Below are 20,992 nucleotides of genomic sequence, written 5' to 3'. Positions count from 1 at the left end.
GCCCCAGCTTATCTGGATGAGACCCTGGAAACTGCCTGCCAGTTCCCCTGGAGCTGTAACCCTGCCCCCCCCCCCCCCCCCCGCATCAGCAAGGACCATCCCTTTGCTGGCTCCTGTAGCAGCTTCCCGCCCACCACTGTGGTCCCTATAACCTTCCCTTGGTCATCCCCATCCTCTACCCCTGACATCAGGGTGGGAGCAGGCACCTTGTAGGTTGGTTCTCCTTAGCTCTAGCTCAGCCACCTATTGGCTTCTGTGCCACCCACTGTGTGCCTGGCCAGTCCTCCCACCGCATTCCTGGGGCTGGCTTGTTTGCACAGAATCAGTGCTCAGAGCTATAAGATACTTTGTGGACAAACACCTTCCACCTTGTGATTTTGTCCAGGGCTCACCCTAGGTAAGCCTTTTCCTGCCCTTGGGAAATCCATTGAGTACTTGGTGTGTGGTAGGCACTGTGCTTTACGTGTGTCAAGATGGTCAAGATTTTCCAGTAAGATAGATATTAGTTAAGTTTTATCCCCATTTTACAGGTGAGAAAATGGAGGCTCAGAAAGGCTAAAGCATTTGCTGAAGATCATACACAGCTGGTGAGTGGTGAAATTTTGGTTGAAACCAAATCTGTCTTTCCCCAGAGCCTCTCGCATGAAAATGGAAAGAGTTGAATGTATTCAGAAAGAGGTTTTGAACTGAGAATTGTAACAGGGACAGCCCTGCAGCTCCAGCATGGAGGAGCTGATCTGTGCCTCTTGCCTGCGTTGTTCACCCAGCAGGAAGGAAGATCCTGGAAACTGTCCTGCCATTCCTCACCAGTGATGGCTCTGCGACGCCAGCATCCCAAACCATGCTGCTCCTTTGGCCCAGAGCTCCCTGATTGCAAGTGAAAAATGCCTGCATTTATAGTACTTCCCCTGATGCATAAATGTTCTTTTTTCTGGCCCGCATGCCTGGCCTCTTAACATCAAACATTCGCCCTCTGGGTACCGTGGATTGGGAACACAAAGCTAATTATGGCTCAGTCTCTGCTGTCGTGGGCACCCCAAAGAGACGCCCTTTTGAGATGGCTGCTTCCTGCCCCTGTTTTTCTGTGAAGCCCTTGCTGCTGCCTTTCCCCACAGTTCCTCTCAGGTCTGCAAGTTCTTAATGAGCACCTATTACCTGCGAGGTTTGGTCTTGGGCCTGCTTAGTGAGAAATGAGACCTTTTTAGTCTTAAGGAATCAATTAGCAAGATTAGGGGGTGGGGGGAGAAACAGGGTACATAGAAGACAATAACTCATAAAACCCTATTAGCAGGCAGAACAGAGCCTTCTTCTTGCTTAACTATGTGCCTAAAAACAGAACAAAAATGAAAGACAATGTTATTTCAACAAAATGAGCCTGAAATGAAAATGGACATGATATAAAAATTTTTTCATAAAACATTCAAACTGAAAATTATGTTTAGTAAACTTTTCTTTTTGCAAACTTCCACATTTACCTCAATTTTTGGAGGAATTTTCAGGAGATTATGAAGCTTCCATGTAATTGTGTAAGTCTGTTTTAGTTCAGTCTCCAGATGTAAACCTCATTGGGAAAGTCAACCCCCATTTTTAGAAATAATGGCAAAAGCATAGAATTGTATGCAGTTGCCCTTGGTTCACTTAGAGACATTTCAGTATAATTCGTTTTCTGCTGCTGTTTCATTGGTGGTCTCCCCCTTCCTCAGGGATTGCTGATGAGGCGCCTGACAGGCTGTCCCCAGGGATACTTCAGGGAGACGATTTCTTCAGGTGGCACCTTGGGGTGCAGGAAGGTAGCAAAATCCTCCCTGCCACCATGTATGGCCCCAGTAACCTGCGATAGTACCCCAGATTTTACCAGTAAGGCTTTATTCCCTTTGGTGATGTGTGTGAACTTGTTTTGAGGGAATGATGGTAATGCACCGGAGCTCTTTCTGCAAATGAACTCTTGTACCAGAGGCCGAGATATACAGAAGTCAGATGTGAATTAGTGAGCTCCCTCTTCTTGCATTCTAGACACCCCTACGCAACCCCTTCCACCAACCACCATCCTCTCCACAGCCTGATGAAGCCTTGGGATGTAACAGCTTTGAAGTTCCCTCAGTAAACTGTTTTCTGGCTTCTGCATCCTGTTTTCTCTCACATCTACCCTGATGTGGAGCTCAGCCACACTAGTTTCCACGGGGCACCCACCATGGAAAGCATTTTTGAGGTTTGCCAATGCCCCTGAAGATTTTGAGGACATCCAAAGAGAGTTCAGTCTTCCGTCAGGCTCACCTCTTTGTCATTTGTCTTCTCTCACACCCTGATTCCCCTGGGGCTCCAGGAAGGTATCAACCTAGGGATTTTTTGCTGCAGATAATATAAATAGTCACCTAGATTGAGGGCTTCCTTTGCTGAAAGAATGCGGCAGTTCCACTGTCCTGAAAGGTCAACCTGTCCAAGGTTTGTGCCCTAAATATCTGGTACAAGTTTGCCACATAGCAAGTGTCCAATAAATATGTGCTGAGTGAGTGAATGAACGGAACGCCAGAGGGATGTTTCCATATGAAAATAGAACTCACAAGGTTTCTTCTGAAATGGAGACAACAGGCAGTGGTGGGAGGCTGTGCCTGGTGGTTAACCTGAGGTTGCTATGAGATGTTGTTGGAGGATTAGAAATAATGTGTGTAAACCACAGGGCACAGCACCTGGGACTCAAGCTTTCACTGAAGAACACTTTCCATCCCCTCTAGTCCCCTTGTATTCATTCCCACAAACTGCACCCTTCGGCAATGGAATGAATTAGAGGCAACAAGCAGAGTTTGGAGAAGCAGGTTTCTACGCCTAGGAAGAAAAACTTTCTAACAGGATATTCTGGAAATGGAATTGGATCCTGGTGACATCCCCTTCCTACAATCATATGATGTTGAAACAGGGGGACCATACACCAGAGATGTGGGTAGGGGGTGGGCCAGATGTCTTTTAGGTTTCTCTCCCTCCCCAAGAAGCTCTGATTCTATTATGGCATTAAAAAAATTCTTTTGTTGCTTTGACTTAAAATAGGTGTGGGGACGCTGCAAATTCAAATATAAGAAAAATCTCAGGAAAATTACGTTACTAGGAAACCAAAAGGGTTTGGCATTCTTTCAAGAGAATTTCTGTTCTGCCACCATATATTGTTCCTGAGGTCTTGCCAAGCCAAATTCTTTCTCTGTGGCTTGTCTTCTTTGGGCTGGATTCTCTCCCACAGTGAGCCTTGGCCACTGAGCACCAAAAGCCACTTGTTGGCTATGCCTTTCCTGCTTTTAGATATTAAGGCAAAAAGCAGAGTTTTCAAACATACTTCTTGTGCCAAGCATGAATGTGGATATATTCTGGACATTTTAGGCTCTGTCAGTGAAAGTATAAGATGTCCAGATTAGAGTTTCCCAACCTTGGCATTATGACATTTTAGGCCAGGTAGTTCTTTGTTGTGGGAGGCTGCCCTGTGCATTATATGATGTTTTAGCAGCATTCTTGTCCTCTACCAACTAGATTCCAGTAGCATCTCCCTAGCTGTGACAGTCTCAAATTTCCCCAGATATTTTCAAATGTCCCCTGTCCAGAATTTCTCTAGATATTGTCATTTGTCCCCTGTCAAAATCACCTGTGGTTGAGAACCACTGATCTAGGTAAAGACTGGAAGGAAGTCAGTCATCTCCATGTTCTGTTGGGCTAGTAACTAACAAACTGAACCCGAAATCCAGTTTTTCTGACCTCATAACCTGGGCTTAGGAGGCAGGACCTCAGTGTGATTAAGATCCAGAAGCTGAAAGAACTGGATTCAAATCCTGACCCTCTTACTTCCAACTTATTAACCTCTGTCAGCTTTAGTTTCTTCATCTGTGAAAACGGGCAATAATAGTATTTACCCTACTCTGTGGGCAAGAGGATTAAATGAGGTAATATTTACAAAATACTTATCATCACCTTACTTGATACTTAATAAGGCTGCAATCCAGGTGAGCTATTATTATAACACAAACTTCCTAGGCTGAAAAAGATCATCTCTTTTCTTTTGCACCTGTCTTAAAAGTCTGCATGCATTCTGGATTAGACAGCAAAGGCTAAGTGCTATAACAAACAACCCTGAAGTTTAAGTGGCTAAACTCAATAAAAATGCACCCAATAGTCCCTCACTGGTGTTTCTGGTAGGGCTGCCCCATCCCGGGCAGGTCCAAGCAGTGACACAGGGATACATGTTCTTTCTGTCTTATGGCCTCTCTACCAGATTCCTTCTTGAGCATGAATGTTCTGTGGAAAAAAACAACAACAAAAACTCACAAGACTTCTGGGATCAAATATATTTGAGATATAATGCACTTATAACTTCTTTCTTGGAGATTCAAAGTTTTTGTTAGTGTATGAAGGACTGTGATGAATTCTACAGAGAAGAAACTCGTTGAGCTTTGTTTAACCCAGTGTTTTTCAATAAGTCCAACTTATTTGACTGGACTCCCCCTTGTTTATTTTGCTGTATCAGCTATTAACAACACATGGAACAAACGTTCTGTGGAATGACCTGTGGGAAATCTGAATTTTGGTTTTGAGCAGAGAAGTGACATCATCAGTCTCGTGTTTCAGAAAGGAAATTCCTATCTCAGCTGGAAGGTTAGTTTGTAAAGGTGAGTGACTCAGGAAAGAGGGTTTTGTCACAATCCAGGCAATGACAAGGACCTGAACCAGGACAATGGCAGTGGGGTGGGACTAGAGATTTAACATGTGTCTTAATCTGATGGAGCTGCCATAACAAAATACCACAGACTGGATAGCTTAAACAACAGACATTGATTTCTCACGGTTCTGGAGGCTGGGAAGTCCAAGTCAAGATTCTGGCAGGTTTAGTTCTGGGGGCCTCTCTTTCTGGCTTGCAGATGGCTACCTTCTGGTTGTGTCCTCACATGGTGGAGAGAGAGAGCTCTGGAATCCCTTCTTCTTCTTCTGAGGGCGCTAATCCCATCATGGGGACTCCACCTTCATGATCTCATCTAATTCTAATCACCTTCTGAAGGTCCACCTTCTAACACCATCACTGTCATCTCTGTGAAGGTTAGGGCTTCAGTGCATAAATTTGGAGGGGAACAAACATTCAGGTTATAACAAGACATTTCAGCAGTAGAATCACTTGGCCTTAGCAGGTAAGTGATGGTGGAAATGAAAATATCATCATTATCTATCCCATGTGACAGGACGCTAAGAGCTGAAACAGAGAACTCAGAGGCTTGGAGGGAAGATGATGCGTCTCTGATGTAGGTAGGGTCGTCCACGGGAAAGGTGTCAGAAAGCAGAGCAGAAGGCTCAGGGCAGAGTCTTAGAGAACACCAATCAGGGAATGTTTGGAAATGAGCAGTCTGAGAGAAGAGAGAAGGGTTGGGTCTGCAGTCTGTCACGGAAACCATGGAAAAGGTTGTTTCAAGAAGGCCAGTGCACTATCATTTGTAAAATGGATAACTAGTGGGAAGCTGCTGTATAACACAGGGAGCCCAGACTGGTGCTCTGTGATGACCTAGAGGGGTAGGGTGGGAGGGGGGAGGGAGGCTCAGGAGGGAGGATACATATACAATTATATATATAATTATGCCTGATTTGTATTGTTGTACAACAGAAACCAACACAACATTGTAAAGCAGTTACCCTCCAATAAAAAAAAAAAAAAAAGAAGAAGAAGGCCAGTGCAGGTATTAAATGCTGCAGAGGAGTTTTCTAGGAAAGGAGGTGAAAAGCCACCTTCGAATTTCATCTGCATTAAAAAGCAAAATGTTACAGGATGGGCAAGTGGAAACTGACCTCAAGGTTTAAAGAGGCAATACAGCTAGCAAGGGTAGACACTTCTCTGGCGTGTTTGGCTGAACAGAAGGGAGTGGGGGAAGGGTTTTAGGGGAGAGAATTCTGTTGGGAAGGAAGCCAAGAGTAAGGCGGAGACAGAAGACACCAGAGAAAAGGGGCCTGCGAGAGGGGAAAGGAAGCCCCTTACTCTGAATGGAGGGCAGCAGGCAATATGGGGAGTAATGCAGAGAAAGTGTGAGGTTAAGGCAGGAAAATGGCAAGAGTTTCCTTTCTTTTTAGAGGTTGGACAGGAAGAGTATCTGTTAGGAGACAGAAGAGGAAGAGAGGTGCTTCTGAGGAGATGCCACTAAGCTCCCAAGACTTGTTTTGTAAGCAGATTTTTTTTCCAAAATGGAAGCATCTTTATTGCTTGTGTTGATCATGACTAGTGATATTAATAAAAATTCTCATTATTCACAAATATAGACAGATGACAGTGAAAATTGAAATTCGCCTATGACCTCACATCCCAGAAATAACCTCCGTTAGGTATGCCTCTTTCCAGATTCCTCTCTCTATGCCTCTGTCTCTATTTCTCTCCATCTCCATTTCTCTCTTTGTGGTTTTATTGCAAAAATGGGATCATGCCTACTGCTTTGCACCCTGCTTTATAAAACCAATTCTAGGCATCTTTTCATGTCTGTTCATATGATTCCTACCTTTTCATCATTTTAATGGCTGCATAGCATTCCATTTTGTGGATATATCATAAAGATTTCTGTTCTTAAATTACACGATTTAAAAAGTTTTAGAGGCCACAGGGGGTTATACAGACTCAGGACTGGAAATACATAAAAAGTTCTGAAGACAGAAAACAGCCACAGGCTCCAGTGTCATCTTGGAAAATAATTCTGTTGTCTCTAATTGTTCCTACTATGATTCCTTTAGGAGATGTTTGTTCTCATTTTTATAGTTAAACATAGTTTTTGTATCATCATTCTCAGAACAATCACTCCTTATAATATGTTATATTTGATTTTAGAATGAAAACATGCTATCTCCTTATATGAGACATCAGTCTTACTTATGTCGCATTCCTACCATCTGAATCTAATAATAATGATAAAATGTCAGACAAACCCAACTGAGGGCATTCTATAAAAGAACTAGCTACTCTTGCAACTTTTCTGTTAATCTGAAATGATGTCTAAAAAATAAATTTGAATGAAAATACAAACGTAACTCTTTCATTTTTATTATTGCAGTTTGAAATGTTTACTTGGAAATGGTTGACTCATGATTCAGTAACCTTCAGAAAAATCACAAAAATTTAGCTTTTTTTTTTTCAGTGTTGCTGAGCACTCACTATCTTTTGTTCTCAATTCTGGTGACACACAGTTGATCAGTTTACCACTCTCCCACACTTACTCTCCTCTTATTGAATATGTCTATCCATCCACTGACTTCCCAAACATCAAAAAACTGTATGTATCTTATCTATCTGAGTATGGTGTGTATCTGTAGCATTTCAATGTCAGATTAGTAATTGTAGACATTTCCCTAAAACTTCACGTTTCATCATCACCCCATCCTACTGTGATAATATAAAATATATGTAGACTTGAATATTTCCTTCCCGCCTCTTGATTTGAAGAAGGCTGTCTTTTGCCTCAACTTTTGCTCCATGTGTTACATCCTAACTCTTTTCCTCTCTACTCCCAAGTTTGGAAGAGTTTCCATTTGTCAAAAGTGTTCCAAGACTTTTCCAATACAGAAACATTAGAGCAGAGAGGTTGGAGGCAAAAGGGAAGCACTTAGCCAGCAAACTGAACTCTGGAGTAATATGTTTGGAGGAAGAAAGGGAACAAAAAGGTAGTCAAGAAATGTTGCTGGGAGTTATGAATGGGAGAGACAGAAGTAAAAGACTGGAATTTTTTTTATTGTTAACTTTTTTATTGTAACTCCATCTAGAGACTGGACATATAGATCTGAAGTTTATAAGGGTTTTGCTATTCCTAAGCTTTCAGTAGCTCCCTATTGCCTGTAAAGTAACTTTTAAACATTTTCATCTTGTCATTCGAGCCCCCTACTCTGTCCTTGATCTGGCCGTTTGCCCTTTTACATTCCTTGGGGGACCCTCCTCTCCAACTTAACTGACTGCCTCAATGTCCCTCAACTATGCTGTGTGGTGTGCACACTGCCTTTTCTCATCTTTCTTGCATTTGGAATCTGGCTTACCAGTCTCTCTTTTTGAAAACTGGCTCCCCTGGAAGCCCTTGGCTGAGAGAGTATCTCACTTCTCTGTATCCCTATGGTACTCCTTGGCTCATCTTGCTCTTTAGTTTTCATTCTACCATCTCTTCTTGTTAATTACCTTTTCCTGTGTGTGACTGGCCTCCTATGGCACAAGTTAAACCCCCCCCCCCCCCACCGTGTCTACCTTAGTGACTGATACTATAGGCTGTAAACTATAGGCTATGACACTAAGGGCTTCACAGGTGGTGCTAGTGGTAAAGAACCCACCTGCCAATGCAGGAGACATAAAAGATGTGGGTTTAATCCCTGGGTCAGGAAGATCCCCTGGAGGAGGGCATGGCAACCCACTCCAGTATTCTTGCCTGGAGAATCCCAAGGATGGCGGAGCCTGGTGGGCTGCCGTCTATGGGGTCGCACAGAGTCAGACACGACTGAAGCGACTTAGCAGCAGCAGCAGCAGCAGCAGTGATAAAGAACCCACCTGCCAATGCAGGAGACATAAAAGATGTAGGTTTGATCCCTGGGTCAGGAAGATCCCCTGGAGGAGGGCATGGCAACCCACTCCAGTATTCTTGCCTGGACAATCTCATGGACAGAGGAGCCTGGTGGGCTACAGGCCATGGAACTGCAAAGAGTCGGACACAACTAAAGTGACATAGCACATGAAACTAAAGGCTAAAAATCTTTCTGTGGTCTTAGTGGTGGCCACATTTTACTCCCTGATAGCTCAGATGGTAAAGAATCTGCCTGCAATGCAGGTGATCAGGGTTCAATCCCTGGGTTGGGAAGACCCCCTGGAGAAGGGCATGGCAACCCACTCCAGTATTCTTGCCTGGAGATCCCATGGACAGAGGAGCCTGGTGGGCTATAGTCCATGGGGTCGCAAAGAGTCAAGCAACTAACTGAGCAACTAACACTTTCACTTTCACTTTTCACCTCCCACAGCCTGACTTTGGCAGCCAGAGGCTCTCTGAACTCTAGTACTTCCTATCCAGAGAGCTGGATGCTATTATACTTACACTGCAGCCCCTTCCATCCTTTCATTTACTTAAAAAATATTTAACAGATACTCAAAAGCACTTTCCACTCCCCTCAACCATGGTTGTGCCATTGGCTAGGACTTTGATGATTTTGTATTTGCAGATTTCACCTTTAAGAACGTTATCATTTTCTCTCCCCCAATACTGGGTGTGCTAACCCCAGACAATCGGGATGCAAACACATGATGTGTCTTGTAAGGCAAAGTCTCCTTGAGATCTGCTCCACTCATAGCATCTTCAGTCCTTTTTCATAACAATTTTTCTTTATTAAGACATTTCAGATATATTAAATAATCCCTATACTTAAAGGTCATATTTTATAGCAACTTTTAAATAAATCAATATGCCAGAAGATTGTTTTATTATAAATTCTTCCTTTACATGCAGGCGTCCTGGCTGTTTTATTCTCTAGGCCATTTTAAGGTCTTCCTGGCTAATTTTTCTGCATCAGAAACTTCAAGTGTTTGAGTATCTTCTGCTGCCTTCCACGTTAGTCAAAGGAGAGATCTTACTCTGCCCTCCCACGTCATCCCTCCCGTTACTGCCCACTCATCTCCTCTTTACAATATTAAGCGAAAGATAGTTTTGTATGGTATGTGCCTGTGTTGAAAGTGTTACCCCTTCAAATCAGTCCTCAGCAAGAGTCTTCCTGCCCCAGGTGTCACTCATGCCAATAGAATGAGATGGGGTTTGACTCAGAAGCATAGGAAAGCTTAATTCTTCAAACAATGAAGGGTGTGAGCTCTTACTCTAGAGCACTTGCTCTCCTGAAAACTCCTCGGCAACCGGCCAAAAGCAGGGCTGTTTTACAGAGTTCTTGTCAGTGGGGAGGATGCAGAGTTCTTCCTGGTTGGGTATAGCTGTGCTGCTCACAGGTGCTCCAGCTTGAAGGGGTGGGGCCAGCGTCTCTGCACACAGCCCTCCACTGCCATCTTCTGCGCACAGCCCACCAAGCTGAGGTGCCAGGTGCAGCACCTCTGCACACGGCACACCACTGCTGCCATCTTGAATTGCAGAGCTGTCCGCAGTGTCCTTGCACAGGCTTCAAAGCTGAGGTGTCAGCATAGACATGCCATGCTAGGAACTCTTGTCTGAAGTTCCCGGTGCTGTACCTCCATACTCGGTACCCTAGGAGCAAGAGAAACCAGACTAAACACAATGGACCAAAAAAGGTTAGACTATCTTTTCCAGATTTTATTTCCTGGGAATTGTTAATGGGCTTTGCTGGTAACAAATATATAACATGATCACTCAACTAGGATCTTTCCAATCCTGAGACACTTTCTCAGTTTGAATTTAGTTTGCTCCCTCCCTTTCTAATTTTTTGCGAAGCCCTCTAGTTTCAACAGAGCTTACTAGCTCTGTGACTAGATCACTTACTACCTCACTTACTACCTCATTTACTAGCTCTGTGACTGAGTCTCTGAGCCTTCTTTTCCTCATCTGTAGGATGGGAAATACTTCTTTTATACAAAGAGTCAAAATGCCCTAGCATTTTGGCATATAGGAGGAGTTTAAGAGATGTGAAGTCCTTTCCACCCTCTTTCTGCCTAAATGATATCTTACAACAGTGGGCCTCAAACTTGCATATATAAGAAGCACCTGGAGTCTTTGGAAAAAAAACAAATTCTAATGCCCCATCCCCAGAGTCTGACTCATTAGATCTATATGGGGCCTTTTTAATAACCTGTGATTCTAACACAGGTGGTTGACAGACCACCCTCTGAGAGATCTTACATTAGAATCAGGATTGTATGAAGGTAGAGCTGTAAGGGCCTCTAGATTACCTCATTCAACACTCACTCTCCATTTGGCTGACAGAGAAACTGAGTTTAGGTGACTCACCCAAGGTCACGTAGGGAGGCAGTGACTGAGCTAAAGTGGGAGCTCGTGTTCCCTGACTCACAGGGTGAGTGGCTATGCCAGGCGGCCACCTCCTCTTTATTAGGAAACAGAGCCTTTCCTGGCTCCAGTTGAGGTTTCCCTGAGCAACTCCTTGGCAATGAATTAAGCGCTCAGACTTCTTAGTCAAAAGGTCTTCTAGAAACTGTTTTCTGTAAGGAATACTCTTGTATAGCAGCATATACAACCTTTCCATCGCCTTGTTGAGAGCATCTGCAGATTAGGAAAAAATTTATTCAGTTATTTCTTTGATTATAGTGGGTATCTTGCTGCCCTGTTAAATTTTCTTCTGGCATTCTCCTTAATTGAAAGCTGTAATGCTTTTGAATGAAAAACATTCCTTTTGCTCATTTTAACTCTTTCATTGTAAGGTAAAACACAAATAGAAAAAAGACATACACAAGAAAACAATAGGTTAGTGGATTGTTATAAGGTTAACATCCTTCAAACCACCACTCAGGTGAAGGCACAGAATTCTGCCATCTACCCCAGAAGTCCTTCCATGTACTCTGTCTCAATGACAAACTCCACCATCCCTCCCAAAGTAACTACAGTCATGACTTTTATGGCAATCATTTTCTTGCATATCTTCACAGTTTGGTTACCTGCTTTGTGCATCTCTAGACAACAAAGCTTGATTTTGCTCTTTAGAAAACACTGACTTGTCTCTGAGATCTCCTAAACTTCTCATTCCTCTCTATTTCTTTCTCCTTCTTAGTTTATCTTTTGAAAAACCTGATCTATCTGACCTATAGAGTTTCTTACAAGTTTGGTTTTGCTAATTACCAGAGATTTGATCAAACTCGTAACATTGTTTTAACTGGATTGTTAGTGTTAAGTGTTCTTTCATCAGGAGGCATGTAATGTCTGCTTTTCACTTTTTCTCTTATATTAGCAATTATTGATGCTCAATGCTTTGATCCATTAATTCATTGGAGGTTGCAAGATAGTAATATTCTATTATTTTGTTTTCATTTATTTATTGGAATAATTTTATAAGAAGAGGCCACTCCTCATCTACTGTTCTTCTGTTGGCCACATTTTCATCTGGGTGAAAGGTGCTCTTCTTGTGTTGCTTGTAGTTTGGTATGACCATATGACTGCAGCTTCCCTTGTAGCTCAGTGGGTAAAGAATTTCCTGCAATGCAGGAGACCTGGGTTCGATCCCTAGATTGGGAAAATCCCCTGGAGAAGGAAATGGCAACCCATTCCAGTATTCTTGCTGGAAAATCCCATGGACAGAGAAGCCTGGCAGGCTGCAGTCTATGGGGTTGCAAAAGTCAGACATGACTTAGCGACTAAAAGACACACACACACACACACACACACACACGACTATATTCTGGCCAATGAGTTATAAATGGAAGAATCCTATGCAACTTGTAGAAAGTATCTCTTTCCTCTTTTTAAAACTTTTATTGGAGTTTATTTGATTTACAATGTTGTGTTTTGGGTGGACGACAAAGTGATACAGTTATATATATAAATATATTCATTCTTTTTCAGATTCTTTTCTCAGATAGGTTGTTGCAAAAAATTGAGTAGTTCCCTGTGCTATACAGTAGTCCTTCTCTGTTATCTATTTTATATATAGCAGTGTGTGTATATTAATCCCAGGCTCCTAACTTACCTCTCCCCCAAACATTTCCTCTTTGATAACCATAAGTTTGTTTTTGAAGTCTGTGTGTCTATTTCTGTTTTGTGTAAGTTCATTTATATAATTTTAAACAATTAGATTCCACATATGAATGATAACATATTTATCTTTGTTTTACTTCATTCAGGATGATAATCTCTAGGTCCATCCATGTTGCTACAAATGGCATTATTTTGTTCTTTTTTGTGGCTGAGTAATAGTCCATGTATATGTGTACCACATCTTCTTTATCCATTCCTCTGCTGATGGACATTTAGATTGCCTCTGTCCTGGCTATTGTAAATAGTGCTGCAGTGGACATTGGGGTGCATGTATCTTTTGAAAATACGTTTTTTTCCCCCCAGATATATGCCAAGGAGTGAGATAGCTGGGTCATATGGTAGCTCTATTTTAAGTTTTTTAAGAAACCTCCATACTGTTTTCCCTAGTGGCTGTACCAGTGTACATTTCCACCAACAGTGTAAAAGGATTCCCTTTCCTCCACATCTGCAGAATTTACTGTTTGTAGGCTTTCTGATGATGGCCATTCTGAGTGGTGTGAGCCGCTAATGATACTTTATTGTACTTTTGATTGGCATTTCTCTGATAATTAGTGATGTTGAGCCCCTTTTCATGTGCTTTTTGGCCATTTGTGACAAGATACTTAAGTATTCTTGCCTTGAGTACCCCATGAACAGTATGAAAAAGCAAAAAGATAGGACACTGAAGGATGAACTCCCCAGGTCGGTAGGTGCCCAATATGCTACTGGAGATCAGTGGAGAAATAACTCCAGAAAGAATGAAGAGACGGAGCCAGAGCAAAAACAACACCCAGTTGTGGATGTGACTGGTGGTAGAAGCAAAGCCCGATGCTGTAAAGAGCAATATTGCATAGGAACCTGGAATATTAGGTCCATGAATCAAGGCAAATTGGAAGTGGTCAAACAGGAGATGGCAAGAGTGAACATCGACATTTTAGGAATCAGCGTACTAAAATGGACTGGAATGGGTGAATTTAACTCAGATGACTGTTGTATCTACTACTGTGGGCAAGAATCCCTTCGAAGAAGTGGAGTAGCCATCATAGTCAACAAAAAAGTCTGAAATGCAGTACTTGGATGCAGTCTCAAAAATGACAGAATGATCTCTGTTTCCAAGGCAAACCATTCAACATCACAGTAATACAAGTCTACGCCCTGACCAATAACACTGAAGAAGCTGAAGTTGAACGGTTCTATAAAGACCTACAAGACCTTCTAGAACTAACACCAAAAAAAGATGTCTTTTCCATTATAGGGGGCTGGAATGCAAGAGTAGGAAGTCAAGAAACACCTGGAGTAACACGCAAATTTGACCTTGGAGTACAGAATGAAGCGGGGCAAAGGCTAATAGAGTTCTGCCAAGAGAACGCACTGGTCATAGCAAACACCTCTTCCAACAACACAAGAGACGACTCTATACATGGACATCACCAGATGGTCAACACCAAAATCAGATTGATTATATTCTTTGCAGCCAAAGATGGAGAAGCTCTATACAGTCAGCAAAAGCAAGACTGAGAGCTGACTGTGGCTCAGATCATGAACTCCTTATTGCCAAATTCAGACTTAAATTGGAGAAAGTAGGGAAAACCATTAGACCATTCAGGTATGACCAAGTCAGATCCCTTACAATTATACAGTGGAAGTGAGAAATAGATTCAAGGGATTAGATCTGATAGACAGAATGCTTGATGAACTATGGTCAGAGGTTCATGACATTGTACAAGAGGCAGGGATCAAGACCATTCCCAAGAAAAAGAAATGCAAAAAAGCAAAATGGCTGTCTGAGGAGGCCTTACAAATAGCTGTAAAAAGAAGAGAAGTGAAAAGCAAAGGAGAAAAGGAAGGATATACCCATTTGAATGCAGAGTTCCAAATAAAAGCAAAGAGAGATAAGAAAGCCTTCCTCAGTGATCAATGTAAAGAAATAGAGGAAAACAATAGAATGGGAAGGAGTAGAGATCTCTTCAAGAAAATTAGAGATACCAAGGGGACATTTCATGCAAAGATGGGCTCAATGAAGGACAGAAATGGTATGGACCTCACAGAATCAGAAGATACTAAGAAGAGGTGGCAAGAATATACAGAAGAACTATACAAAAAAGATCTTCACGACTCAGATAATTGTCATGGTATGATCACTCACCTAGAACCAGACATCCTGGAATGCAAAGTCAAGTGGGTCTTAGGAAGCATCACTATGCACAAAGCTAGTGGAGGTGTAGGAACTCCAGTTGAGCTATTTCAAATCCTAAAAGATGATGCTGTGAAAGTGCTGCACTCAATATGCCAGCAAATTTGGAAAACTCAGCAGTGGCCACAGGACTGGAAAAGGTCAGTTTTCCATTCCAGTCCCAAAGAAAGGCAAGGCCAAAGAATGTTCAAACTACCGCACAATTGCACTAGTCTCACACACTAGTAAAGTAATGCTCAAAATTGTCCAAACCAGGTTTCAACAATACGTGAACTGTGAACTTTCAGATGTTCAAGCTGGTTTTAGAAAAGGCAGAAGAACCAGAAATCAAATTGCCAATGTCTGCTGGATCATAGAAAAAGCAAGGGAATTCCAGGAAAACATCTATTTCTGCTTTATTGACTATGCCAAAGCCTTTGATTGCGTGGATCACAAGAAACTGTGGAAAATTCTGAAAGAGATGGAAATACCAGACCACCTGACCTGCCTCTTGAGAAATCTGTATGCAGGTCAGGAAGCAACAGTTAGAACTGGACATGGAACAACAGACTGGTTCCAAATTAGGAAAGTAGTACATCAAGGCTGTATATTGTCACTGTGCTTATTTAACTTATATGCAGAGTACATCATGAGAACCACTGGGTTGGATGAAGCACAAGCTGGAATCAAGATAGCTGGGAGAAATATCAATAACCTCAGATATGCAGATGACACCACCCTTATGGCAGAAAGCGAAGAAGAGCTAAAGGGCCTCTTGATGAAAGTGAAAGAGGAGAGTGAAAAAGTTGGCTTGAAGCTCAACATTCAGAAAACTAAGGTCATGGCATCTGGTCCCATCACTTCATGGTGAATAAATGGAGAAACAGTGGAAACAGTGGCTGACTTTTTTTCTTGGGCTCCAAAATCACTGCTGATGGTGACTGCAGCTATGAAATTAAAAGATGCTTACTCCTTGGAAGAAAAATTATGACCAACCTAGACAGGATGTTAAAAAGCAGAGACATTACTTTGCCAACAAAGTTCCATCTAGTAAAACCTATGGTTTTTCCAGTAGTCATGTATGGATGTGAGAGTTAGACTATAAAGAAAGCTGAGTGCCAAAGAATTGATGCTTTTGAATTGTGGTGTTGGAGAAGACTCTTGAGAGTCTCTTGGACTGCAAGGAGATCCAACCAGTCCATCCTAAAGGAAACCAGTCCTGAATATTCATTGGAAGGACTGATGTTGAAGCTGAAACTCCAAACCTTTGGCCACCTGATGTTAAGAACCAACTCATTTGGAAAGACCCTGATGCTGGGAAAGGTTGAAGGCAGGAGGAGAGCGGGACGACATAGGATGAGATGGTTGGATGGCATCACTGACTCAATAGACATGAGTTAGAGTAAACTCCAAGAGTTGGTGATGGACAGGGAGGCCTGGCGTGGGCAGTCCATGTGGTTGCAAAGAGTTGGTCACGACTGAGTGACTGAACTGAACTTGGCCATCTGTATGTCTTCTTCAGAGAAATTCCTTTTAGATCTTCCGCCCATTTTTCAATTGGATTTTTTTGTTTTTGATGTAGAGCTTCCTGAACTGTTTGTATATTTTGGAAATTAATTCCTTGTTGTTGCATCATTTGAAGATATTTTCTTCCATTCTGTAGGTGGTCTTTTAATTTTGTTGACGGTTTCCCTTGCTTTGCAAAAGCTTTTAACTTTAATTATGTCCAGTTTGTTTATTTTTGTTTTTATATTCATTACTCTAAGAGGTGGAACAAAAAAGATATTGCTGCAATTTATGTCAAAGAATATTTTTGCCTGTATTTTCCTCCAAGAGTTTTATAGTGTCCAGCCTTACATTTAGTGACTGATCCATTTTGAATTAATTTTTGTGTCCTATGTTAGCGAATGTTTAGGAGGCAGAGGTTAGAGAATGATTTTAAAGGCAGAGGAGGACATTGTTTTGCCTTATCTTCCTTCCTAAGAAGGCAAGTGTATGGGAGACTTACAGAAGATAAGGGGCTAGTTAGTAAACTGTGTTTTGTAGACTGCTCTGGAATGGGCTTCCCTGGTGACTCACTCGGTAAAGAATCTGCCTACAATGCAAGAGACCCAGGTGCAATTCCTAGGTCAAGAAGATCCCTTGGAGGAGGAAACGGCCACCCACTCCAGTATTCTTGCCTGGGAAATCCCATGGACACAGGAGCCTGGTGGGCTACGGTCCTTGGGCTTGCAAAGAGTCAGACATGACTAACACTTTCACTTTTTTCACTGGTGGGCTGATAAGAATCTAGAGATGTCTCTGGTGATTAATTTCTATCCTTCCTGTTAGAGAGTGGAGGGGGAACATCTTTGCAGATTTATGTCCTACTCTTAGGCAAAAAGAGGGAGGACAGAAAACTTTTATTTGATCCTTTTTAATTGCGTTCAGCTCATAAATCCTTATGTTCAAGTGGCATATTTGGGGTGGCATATTCTGCTACCCTTCACCTTGATATGTATAAAGGTTTTATATGAGTTTGCTCAGGCTGTTGTAACAAATAACCACAAGCTGGGTAGCTTAAAATAACAGAAATGTATTCTTTCACAGTTCTGGAGCCCAGAAATTTGAAAGCAAGGTGTCCGCAGGGCCACACTCTCTGTGAAATCTCTAGGGAAGGGTCCTTCTTTGCCTCCTCCTAGCTTCTGGTGGTTGCTGGTAACCTTGGCATTCCTTGGTTTGTAGCTTCATCACTGTGTCTTCTCTTTTTTAAGGACATCAGTCATACTGAAGTTGGCCCATTCTAATCAGTACAATCCTATCTTAACTAATTACATGTCCAAAGACCCCTATTTTTACACAAGATCATCCTCACAGGAACCTGGGGTTAGGACTTCCCTCTTCTAGGGGAACACAGTTCAGTCCAGATCAATGCCTGTGCTCCTTCCAAGTGGAGTGGGTAAGTAGGCAGTTGGCTGTGTAGGTCTGTAGTGATAAGGCTGTGGAGACAGAGGAAAATGGCAAGGAACAAATAGTGACAACGGAGTGTGAAAATGCTAAAATAAAGATATGAAGAAAATACAAGTGGAGAACTAGAAAGTGGGGGCTGTGGGAGAGAGAGGGCAGAGGGGCCCATGGAGAAGAGTTAAAACTGACTCCGATGCTGAGTGGGATCCTTCAGGCAGACAAGGAGCAATGTGAGCAGAAGCATGAAGACTTGAGCAGTCTGTGGCAGCCAGGGACTGACATGCCGTCTTTGGGGTAGCTAGAGTGGAGGGTGTCTTGTGGCCTTGGGTCTTGAGGGTCTTGGGTCTTGTTCTAAAGTCTTCGCATGTAACCCTAAGGAAAGAGGAGCAGCTGAGGGCTTCTAGTGGGATCCAGGAGATCAGATTTGAGCCTTAAATAAACTAGCTGGGAAGGCAGCATTGTAAGTGGACTGAAGAGGTTTTTGTGGGGGTTTTAGTGAGCATAGGAGAGCACTAGCTGCACTAAACCTTCCTCCCACATGTTCAAACTCTGATACCTGACTTCCAGACCCACTCTGGCCCCTGTGGTTTTGCTGACCATCTCACCAACAGTGTAGAAGTGTTCCCTTTTCTCCACATCCTCTCCAGCAATAAATTTGTCTGTAGATTTTTTTGATAAGGGCCCTTCTGACCAGGGTGAGGTGATACCTTGTTGTAGTTTTGCTTTGCATTTCTCTGATAATTAGTGACATTTAGCATCTTTTCATGTGTGTTTTGGCCATCTATATGTCTCCTTTGGAGAAATGTCTATTTAGATCTGCCTATTTATTTATTTATTTTGACATAGAGCTGCAAGAGCTGTTTGAATATGTGCCAGGTTTAGAATTAAATATTTTTATATATATCTTTATCTTTGGTTTGACCCTGAAAGTTAGGTCAGTATACATATCACACAATAGAAATTATAATCACCCCAGCCTTACAGAGGAGGAGAAAGGAGGCCCAGAAAAGGTAAGTCACTTGCCCAAGGACACACAAATAGAGGAGTCAGGATTTGAACCCTTTGTAGCTTTCTAGAGTGATGGGCATACACATAGCTTCAGGTTGAGCTCTCTCCCGATCCCTTCAGGAATCTGCTTTTAGAAAACAGGTAAATTATTCTTAGAGGCATCAATTAATAATAAGGCGGTCATTACCCCAGGTTGCTTCCATTTTGATAGGGGCTGCCACATTAATGGCTTGAGCAATACTGCCAATCCTGGGAAAGTAATAGAATCACCAAGAGAGTGTTAAAAATATCTAGATTCCCTGCCTCCACTACAGTCTGCTTATAGCAGAATTTTTCAGAATGGATTTTAGAATCTGTATTTCTGAAAAGCTTCCAAGAGATCATTTATAGATAGAAAATATAGAAACTATAAAATAAAGGAGAATAAGAAAATATAGACATTTTAAAATTTAAATTTTACTACAACCAAAGTTGATCAGTTCAGTTCAGTTGCTCAGTCATGTCCGACTCTTTGCGACCACATGGAGTGCAGCACGCCAGGCTTCCCTGTCCATCACCAACTCCCAGAGCTTGCTCAAACTCATGTCCATTGAGTCAGTGATGCCATCCAACCATCTCATTCTATGTTGTCCCCTTCTCCTTCCTTCAATCTTGCCCAGCATAAGGGTCTTTTCCATTGAGTCAGTTCTTTGCATCAAGTGGCCAAAGTATTGGAGTTTTAGCTTCAGCATCAGTCCTTCCAATGAATATTCGGGACTGATTTCCTTTAAGATTGACTGGTTTGATCTCCTTGCAATCCAAGGGACTCTCAAGAGTCTTCTCCAACACCAAAGTCCAAAAGCATCAATTCTTTGGCACTCAGTTTTCTTTATAGTCCAACTCTCACATCCATACATGACTACTGGAAAACCATAGCCTTGACTAGATGGACCTTTGTTGACAAAGTAATGTCTCTGCTTTTTAATATGCTGTCTAGGTTGGTCATAACGTTCCTTCCAAGGAGTAAGCCTCTTTTAATTTTATGACTTAGGAAGTTAAAAAAAAATTCAATCACCAGAAAGCAGAGTGTTTAAGAAAGCACTTCTGAGTGAGGTGGCCTTGCTGGGACCCTAGAAGCCACTTACCCTGGATCATTTGCTGCTTGTAGCATGCTAAGACTGGCTCTGAGGGAAAGTGATGATCAGATGGGGTGTGAGATGTCTGGGGAATATGAGGATTGACTCCTGGTAAACATCAGTTTGTGGTTCAGGTGTTGGCTTTGAAATCTGAAAGTTCTTGGTTGGGAACAGGGTAGTTAGTGGAGAGGTGGATGGCAGGAAAGCAGTGATGCTCAGGGGGTGGGGCAAAGGCCTTGTTGCCAACCAGGCTAGAGTTTGAATCTGGGCCCTGGTACTCACTAGACACATTACTCCACCTGCTTGGGCCTGCATTTTCTTGTTAGGAAAAGTGAGGATAATGATGCCTCCATGGCTATGTGGATGCTGGAGGTGGCCCAGCTGGTGTTGTATTTGTATCGGCTTGTAGGAGAGCTCAAGGTCATGGTCCTGGGAGAGCCTGTTGCTCAGCTCAGTGGGTAATGAGGGGCAAGGAGCATCAGAAAGGCTTGAGGAAATGCAGGCCATGGGAAAGGAGAGAGGCTCAGGCATGCCTGGCTGAGGGCCTCTGCAATTCCTGCCCCTCTTGCCCTCCAGACTCAGTGTCCTATACTTTCTTTCCTTAGTAAATTCCTGTGGATTGGAATTAGGTGACTGTGATGGAATAAATTATTTCTTTTTATTTTTAAATTTTTTAATTAAAATAAATTTTGTTTTGGCCACACCAAGTGGTTTGTGGTATCTTAGTTCCATAACCAGGGATTGAGCCCCGGCCCTTAGCAGTGAAGGTGTGTAGTCCTAACCACTGGGTGCCAGGGAATTTCCCCCCTGGACTGAATGTTTGTGTGCCTACCCAATTAATATGTTGAGAGCCCAACCCCCAGTGTGACTGTATTTGGAGATGGGGCCTCCAAGGGAGTAGTTAGGTTTAAAAGAGGTCATAAGGGTGGTGGAGGCTTGACCCGATAGGTTTATTGCCTTGTAAAAGAGACCCCAGAGAGCTCACTCTCTACACTCACATACCTTGGAAGGGCCACATGAAGAAGGGCCATCTGCAACCCAGGAAGAGAGGCCTCATTAGAAATGAATCTGGAAAAAACCTTGATCTTAGA

General features: G+C 42.6%; 1 protein-coding gene across 2 annotated transcripts in view; it reads left to right on the top strand.

Moving 5' to 3' along the window:
* LOC145513092 (uncharacterized) overlaps positions 1-20,992 on the top strand; it is a 295,101-nt gene that overhangs the window by 85,487 nt on the left and 188,622 nt on the right. For both annotated transcript variants that reach the window (XR_014059105.1, XM_081508290.1), the window contains one exon: positions 531-587. The gene's annotated coding sequence lies outside the window, so the exon portion shown is untranslated. The remainder of the gene's footprint in view (positions 1-530; positions 588-20,992) is intronic.

Source organism: Giraffa tippelskirchi, chromosome 7, assembly GCF_054371585.1.
Source record: "Giraffa tippelskirchi isolate mGirTip1 chromosome 7, T2T-mGirTip1v1.2.pri, whole genome shotgun sequence".
Taxonomy (NCBI): domain Eukaryota; kingdom Metazoa; phylum Chordata; class Mammalia; order Artiodactyla; family Giraffidae; genus Giraffa; species Giraffa tippelskirchi.
The sequence above is the reverse complement of the archived record's forward strand: the minus strand, read 5'-3'. Positions and strand labels throughout refer to the sequence as shown.